Genomic DNA, 8590 nt, shown 5'->3' on the forward strand with positions numbered 1-8590 from the left:
ATCATGTACACCTGATAGCGATTGTTACTCATTGTAGGGAATATATCCGCAAACCCGCATTGGAACAGCGTGGTGGATTAAGCTCTGATCCTTCTCTTACATGGGGAAAGAGGCCTATGCTCAGTAGTGGGATATCACAAGCTGAAGCGTAAATTCTACGCGGACGAAGTCGCGGGCACAGCTAGTAATATATATATGTCAAAATGACGTATGGTCTTTCTTTATGTACTATAAAAGTATAAAGTAACGTTATCTTTCCAGGGTTAATTACACGAATCTGTCGCCATACAGGACACATTCCCGGTATCACTGAATAACGCTGGGCGGATGTTACGTGCACGGTTCAGAGCGTATTGTATGATAATGCGGAGGTTACAAGTGTTCATTGCGTATTGTTCCCATTTGGACTATTGAAAATTATTTTAAGTGATTTCATTTTCAATGAAATCTGACCTCAAACTAGGGTTATGTTGTCGACTAATTCAGCATAGTTTGTTTCATTTGTTTAGGTAATGTGTGTCCAAAAAAAAAAAAAAATTAGGAACAAAAACGACGGATTGGTTCTATTGAAGCCCTTATAATATACTAATTTTATAATAAAGTATGTTTCATTCTATTATCAGCTCGGTGAAGATCGATTTAGGTTCGGATCTTAGACCATCATGATATTTCGGCTGTAAGCCCCGTAGAATCAAGTGTTATTTATTCATTCATATACTAGCTGGCCGGACAGACTTCGTTCTATCATAAGTTAATAGTAAAATTAAATCAATGTAACGATTTATGAGTGTGAAAAATTTATGAGTCACTTTATTTATATCTCTACTTTTAATTTATTATTATTTTTTTTTTGTTTTAAAACCTTCCGTTGGTCTTAAGGAACATACAAAAAAATAAATTAGCCGAATTGCTCCAGCCATTCTCGAGTTATGCACTTAGCAACATTCATTTTTATTTAGGTAGATTTGGATAGGGCATTTTATGATATTTTTGGCTTATAATAATTATTGATATAGTTTGCGGATATCCGGAATGCAGGTCGAGTTTAGGAATGTCCATGTCAAGCAGTAGAGTGCGATATTCTAAAGCGATACCAATACAGATTACTATATTAATTACCTTCGTGATATATAATTTAAAAAAATATATCACTAGCTGATCTCTACTATCTTCTAGTTAATAAGTTAACTTATTTGTTATCAGAAGTAATAAGTTAACTTGATATTAAATAAAAAAATTGACGATAGTGCTGGCAAGTAAAGGCTATTTATCCACTGTCTAATAACCATAAATATCAATGTTAATTAATTTGATATATATATTTAGTATGAATATACTTACGTCCTCCCAAAACTGAAGATAACTCCAAAACCACGATATAAATACTTAAACAACTAAAAAATTTAATCATTTTCAATAAATATCTTCTAACTTTCAAACAAGAAGCACAGTAAAACAGTAAGAGTACAGTTGACAGACTTTTACACTGTATATATATGTGTCGTTAACACGAAAACAAGAAAAAAAATTGTACTCATTTATGTTATCTGTATTTAACCTTTTATCTGTATTTTTTTTTCTTAAGAAAAAAATATTTATGTACTTATTACGAAATTCTTGATAGGGTAAGTTCGAGTTTGTCTATCGAGAGGTTCGTAATACATATATCAATTTTTTAACCGACTTCCAAAGAAGGAGGAGGTTCTCAATTCGACTGTATTTTTTTATGTATGTTACATCAGAACTTTTGACCGTGTGGACCGATTTCAATTTTTTTTAATCGAAAGGTAGTGTGTGCCAATTGGTCCCATTTAAATTTATTTAAGACCTAACAACTACTTTTCGAGTTATATCTAATAATGCGTTTTTACTTGACGCTTTTTTCGTCGACTTACGTTGTATTATACCGCATAACTTTCTACTGGATGTACCGATTTTGATAATTCTTTTTTTGTTGGAAAGGGAATATCCCTAGTTTGGTACCATGATAAAGAAACTAGGCACTGATGATGGGATCCCAGAGAAATCGAGGGAAACTCTCGAAAATCCGCAATAACTTTTTACTGGGTGTACCGATTTTGATAATTTTTTAACCGACTTCCAAAAAAGGAGGAGGTTCTCAATTCGACTGTATTTTTTTTTTTTTTTTTTTTTTTTTTTTGTATGTTACATCAGAACTTTTGCCCGCGTAGACCGATTTCGACAAATTTTGTTTTAATCGAAAGGTGATGTGTGCCAATTGGTCCCATTTAAATTTATTTGAGATCTAACAACTACTTTTCGAGTTATATCTAATAATGCGTTTTTACTTGACGCTTTTTTCGTCGACCTACGTTGTATTATACCACATAACTTTCTACTGGGTGTACCGATTTTGATAATTCTTTTTTTGTTGAAAAGAAGATATCCCTAGTTTGGTACCGTGATAAGGAAACCAGGATCTGATGATGGGATCCCAGAGAAGTCGAAGGAAACTCTCGGAAATCCGTAATAACTTTTTACTAGGTGTACCGATTTTGATAATTTTTAATTTAATCGAAAGCTGATGTTTATCATGTGGTCACATATAAATTTTATCGAGATCTGATAACTGCTTTTTGAGTAATCTTTGATAACGCGTAGTTGCTTGACTATTTTTTCGTCGATCTACGTTGTATTACTTGTCGACGTAATTGAAGTCGGTTTTTTTTCGTTTGCGAGCAAACACAATTATAATTTAATCAAAAGCTGATGTTTATCATGTGGTCACATATAAATTTTATCGAGATCTGATAATTACTTTTTGAGTAAACTTTGATAACGCGTAGTTACTCGACTATTTTTTCGTCGATCTACGTTGTATTACTCGTCGATGTAATTGAAGTCGGGATTTTTTTCGTTTGCGAGCAAACACAATTATGATATATTAGGAAACCACAACCGTTCCTTTTAGTCTATTTTGGACACCTTACTTGCCACAGGAACATCACTACTTGAGAGTTACCTGTGATCTTCTGTAGGATTGAGGTTTGCCCTCCTCCCCAATCAAGTTGCTCCAATTTTAGACCAGGGTAATTCCTGTTATGCTCTATCTTAACAGATGAATACCATACTTGACGTAAGCGTGCTTTAAGCGTGCTATAAGAAAGAGGCGTTTCCATTACAGTTTTTTTATACTAAAAATTTTAAGAAGTTGTTGCCACCTCTTCGAATATATCAAAACCCGAAGTATAGTAATGTCTTGCACATAATTTGGAGCAGCAGGAATGGGGAAGTATCTCAGCCTTAGAGAAGATCACAGGCAAATAATATTGCTCTCAGGTAATATTGTGCTTGTAAGGTAGCCAGAGATTTGGGGTAGGATCGGTGAAAGGGTTGGTAATGAGCTGTCAATGCTCCTGGTGTTGCTGGTGTCCATAAGTTACGGTATCCGCTTGCCATCAGGCGCACCGTGGGCCTGTTTGATACGTTTATGATTAGACGAAAAGGAAGGTATTTTGGTAGCACTCATTCTATTAGAGTCACTTATATTCATCATACATGCCAATCATTCATCATTACAGCCTATACAGTCCACTGCTGGACATAGACCTCCACAAGTTTACGCCAAAAATAACGTGAACTCATGTGTTTTGCCCATAGTCACCACGCTGGGCAGGCGGGTTGGGGACCGCAGTACTGGCTTTGTCACACCGAAGACGCTGCTGCCCGTCTTCGGCCTGTGTATTTCAAAGCCAGCAGTTGGATGGTTATCCCGCCATCGGTCGGCTTCTTAAGTTCCAAGGCCAATCATTCAATTATTGTTAATTCTTAAGTAGTTCAATATGTACGATTTATTTTTGTGTTACCCACACATTAGGAATTCCAAACATTTTTGAATATCATATCAAAATAAATCGTACATATTAAAAATAGCATGGTGTCGTCTCCTGTCAAAGATTTTCATTGTAATATGAAACTTTGAATAGTTATGGGTCTCTGTAAAGAACTCACTATAGACGGCGGCACGGTTCGCTTAAACCGAAAATAAAAATCATCATATCAAAAATTTCGATCTAACGGGTACATCGTTCCATAGCTTAATTGGCTAGCGCGCCGACACGGTCAGTCGGAGACACTGGTTCGATCCCCGCTGGAGCGGTCAATTTTTGATATGATATTCAAAAATGTTTGGAATTCTTAAGTAGTTCTTCAATTTCTGATATGTGGTTCACATGGTCGTGATGTAGGCCCACGTATTTTTTCTTTTTCTTGCGATTCGTATTCCTCCAGCATTGCTGTTTCCGCTTTTAATCGGGCTTCTGAAATCAGTAGCGAAGATGGTGGGATACCTGATGGATGGACATTACTTTCGGAGGAATGGTGTCAACTCTGACGAAAAATCTACGTGGACGCTCTGACTCTAACGCGTAAAATTTTAAATGTTTTTCTCTCATTCAATACAAAATTAAAAAATTATTTAGTCTCTTATTTTGAGTTCTATATTTTGCGGTTGCTTTTGAGTATTAAAAGCCACTAATGACAGACAGTTCCGTTTCCGTTATTAGTGATTTTTAGTATCCTAATTTCTTGCCAATATAATTGATTCAACGGCCAGTACTTTAACTAAGATATTTTCTGTCATAATTCCATAATGACTAACTATTTATTAAATAGTTATTTATATGTAAGAGTTATTTATTCCATTTTAATAAATAATTCTTATTGTTATTTAAGCAACTGTATGAGTTAAGTTAATATTAAATTTGGTTATTAAATAGTATGGTTTTATTTGTAGTTGAAACAATAAGAAAATATATTTAAATCAGTATACATGATTTTTATTTACAATTTATTGTAAAAATAAACTGGAACAAAACAAGTCAACGTCCGTTATTATATTGTTATCATTTTACAATAAATAATTACTAATCAAGTAATTTGATAAACTTTGACATTATTAATGATTTAAATAAATAAATAATAGCAATAATAATAAATTCTTTATTTGCACCAAATAATTTGACAATTTCTTAACCTATTAATTTATAATGTGTTACATTTTTTTCTAACACAATATATACATATGTAGTTCTATTTATTACTAGATAAGTACATTACAAAAAATAATATAATCCTACTAATATTATAAATGTGAATGTAAGTTTGTTTGTTACGCTTTCACGCGAAAACTACATAACCGATCATTATGAAACTTTATACGCATGTTTTGGAGGTATTAGTAGTCAAAATCAAAATAAAAAATAGCTTTATTCAAATAGGCTCCAAGAGCACTTACGAATCGTCATTTTACAAATTAAAAATTTTAAAATAAATTATTATTTTTGTAAAAGTGAAGCTACAACCGATTCGGAGTGTAGATTCTGCAGAGAAGAATCGGCAAGAAACTACGCAGTTACTCTTTTGAAAATGATATATAAACTGTGTTTTAGTACAAAATTGTTGCATGTTTACATGTTGCATGAAATACAGCGTCACTAAGTCCACACATCTTTATTAACTGTGTAATCCTGCACCGAGTAATAATAAGCTTTATCTATTATTTTTTTTTTAATAAAAACTTTAAATTTATGTTGAGACAATTACAAAATCTTTATTATACATGCGAATACCATGACCCAGAAAGGAAACGTTTACTATGCGCAGTCGGAAACTTGGAGTTACAATTTTGTTATTCCTTCTCGTGTTTACAATGCGATTATTACTATTTATTTCAAAACAATGAATATTTTGGTGAATATACATATTTGTAATTGTTATAAATATACTGCGACGCAATTGTTAATATGTCTACCTTTTGAAAAACATACCGTAGGGAGACTCGAGGTCCAAGATCGTAAATGCCGCGAATAGCCCTTTTTTGCAAGATAAATATAGTCTCAATATCTGCAGCATTACCCTACAGCAACAGGCCGTAATATATAACACTATGGAAATAGATAAATATAATAAGCGTGCAGTTGCAGCGTCGGTCAGTTATCGTACTTTTCTAACTGCGAATGCTGCGGAGCTTAGTCTACCATTCAAGGATGACAAATGGGAATTCCACTGAAGTTTTGAGTCCAAATGTATCCCTAAGAAAACTGTAGTATCACTGATAATAAGCCTCTCATTATTTATTATAAAATTATAATTTGGATGCTTAACATTAGGTAACGAAAACATAACGCATTTGGTTTTTTTGGCGTTCAAAACCAAGTTGTTTATTTTAAACCAATCTTGAATTCGCGTCAAAGAAACGTTCACGTCATCATAATTTACTTTTTTCCTATCAACTTTAAATATTAGAGAAGTGTCATCTGCAAATAGCACTATATCACAAATATATTTAACATAAAATGGCAGGTCATTTATATATATTAAAAAAAGAAATGGACCCAGAATCGACCCGTTCCGTTCCGTTTATTGTGTGAAATATTAAAATTTAAATACGTGTTATACGTGTTGAATTCTATTAGATAGATATGAAGCAATTAGATTAAGAGCGTTACAATAGCAAATCTGGAAAAAACCCCACTTTAATAGCATTGTTAAAAATTAAAGCTAAGTACGGAGCGAGGTCATCAATGATGGAACTAATTAATTTAACTGAAATGCTCTACAGATCATTTGTTTTTTTAATATTAAGACTCTTAAAAGCTTTTAGAACATCTAAAGAATAAAGTGTAACAAAATATTAACAAAGTATCCTAACTATTTATTTAAAAAAAATCAATGCGAGCGCAGCAGGATGCACGAAAAAAGGATGACTCATTGTCCTGTTTCGCTCCTTGTCCCGTTACCTGCACCATTGTACGCTTGCGCTGGATCTATCTCTCTTCCACTCGATTGGCCTATGCGTCCGAGGAGATGTTTTGTTATGACGTTGTCACGTTAAACTATCGTCCGTAAACCAACTTTACAGACAACCAATTTTTAATAGATGTTTTTAAACATTTATAATTATTTTTTTTCTGTATGTACTTTATATATACATGAACCGCGTTGGCGCACACTGCACTGGTTTGCGGCTGTTGCGCTGGCAGTTGCGGTTTCGACCCCCGCACATGACAATCATTTGTATTCAAATGTTTTTTGACAAACCAATTCAAATCAAAATCAAAAACAGCTTTATACAAATAGGCCCCGTTAGCACTGTCGAATCATCATTTTAAAAATTAAAACTTTAAAAATAAATTTTTATTTTTGTAAAATTAAAGCTACCACCGATTCGGAATGTAGATTTTGCAGAGAAGGATAAGCAAGAAACTCCGCAGTTACTCTTTTGAAAAATAAAAATTTGTGACAAACATTGTTTGGATCAAAGTCTCCCAGAAAGGTTGTATTAGATTCGTAATCAGAATTATAAAAAATTTAGTAGATTATAGTATTTTAGTTTAAGGTGGTCAAATTAATTATACAAGTTTTAATTAGGATAACTTTATTTCCTTGCATTTTATAAGTTAAAACGATTTATCACCAATTAATCACCAACGCAAAGTTATTTAACATTTAATGATGATTATAATAATAATTATGATAGTTATGAAATAACAGAAATTAATATAATAACAGATTTTTTTACAAGCAGATATTGTTGATGAAGGGAAATATTTATGAACAGTGGTAGTTGCGTACATATACAAAGTCACAATTTCAAATAAAGTTACACTTTAAAGTTGAATTTTCATATCATAACCACATAGAACATTGGTTACAAAATAGAAGTTTTTTGTCGATTTATTTCGTAAACGAATACTTATGGAAACGACAACAAATCTTCCAAATCGTGAGAACGTGTAAACGTTTTTATTGCCTCATATATAGTATCTAAAATTGCGTAATAAAATTTATCTCCGAACACGCTCGTTACTGTCACCCAGTTCTTATTCAGAACGTCGTGGAATGCTTCGTCTGTAACAAAATTAATTATTCGTTTAAATAATTGATTACCAAACAGTAATACACGGTAGTAACCTTAAAAAAAAAATCTTATTTATGTGCATAAATACACAGTTTCTTACAGTTCATCTAAAAGTTCTTTTTTAAAGTAAATACTTCTAGTAGTATTAGTATCATTGAGCCTAAACCCCTCTGTATAGGGAAATTCAGCTCATAAAGACAAGCATTTGATAACTATTTCGAATAAAATATGGCTTAAGTTAGTGTTTCAAACTTTTATTGAAAAAGTAACAAATTAATGTACCCAGTGTGTTTTTCTTATTTGTAGTCTCATGTCAGTAAATTAATAATTGATTCTTTTAAGAAATAAATGATCTTTAAAATTATAAAATAGTTCGAAAATAAATAAAACTTACGCTTTTTCTTGTCTCCATTGTAGAAGTTACTGTAGTCATACTCTACTCCAGTTTTGATGGTAAATCCAGAGCGGTGACGCTTCACATTCATTCGATGTTTACCGTTTTCAGTTTCAATTATATCAAACAAAATAAGCATGTCTACTTGAATATTTTCTGAAAAAAAATAATAATATATTTTTAGGTATCTGTTGTCGGTAAATAGTAATAATCGCATCGTAAACACGAGAAGGAATAACAAAATTGTAACTCCAAGTTTCCGACTGCGCAAAGTAAATGTCTCCTTTCTGGGTTATGGTATTCGCATGTATAAT

At 32.5% G+C, this 8590-nt stretch overlaps 1 long non-coding RNA gene across 1 annotated transcript; it reads right to left on the minus strand.

Moving 5' to 3' along the window:
* Positions 1-7382: 7382 nt before the first annotated feature.
* On the minus strand, positions 7383-8334 carry LOC123667969. Its single transcript, XR_006745497.1, has 2 exons — positions 8277-8334; positions 7383-7872 (listed from the first exon to the last, which is right to left on the minus strand). It is a non-coding gene; the product is annotated as an uncharacterized LOC123667969 (long non-coding RNA).
* Between the last annotated feature and the right edge of the window lie 256 nt (positions 8335-8590).

Source organism: Melitaea cinxia, chromosome 29, assembly GCF_905220565.1.
Source record: "Melitaea cinxia chromosome 29, ilMelCinx1.1, whole genome shotgun sequence".
Lineage (NCBI taxonomy): Eukaryota > Metazoa > Arthropoda > Insecta > Lepidoptera > Nymphalidae > Melitaea > Melitaea cinxia.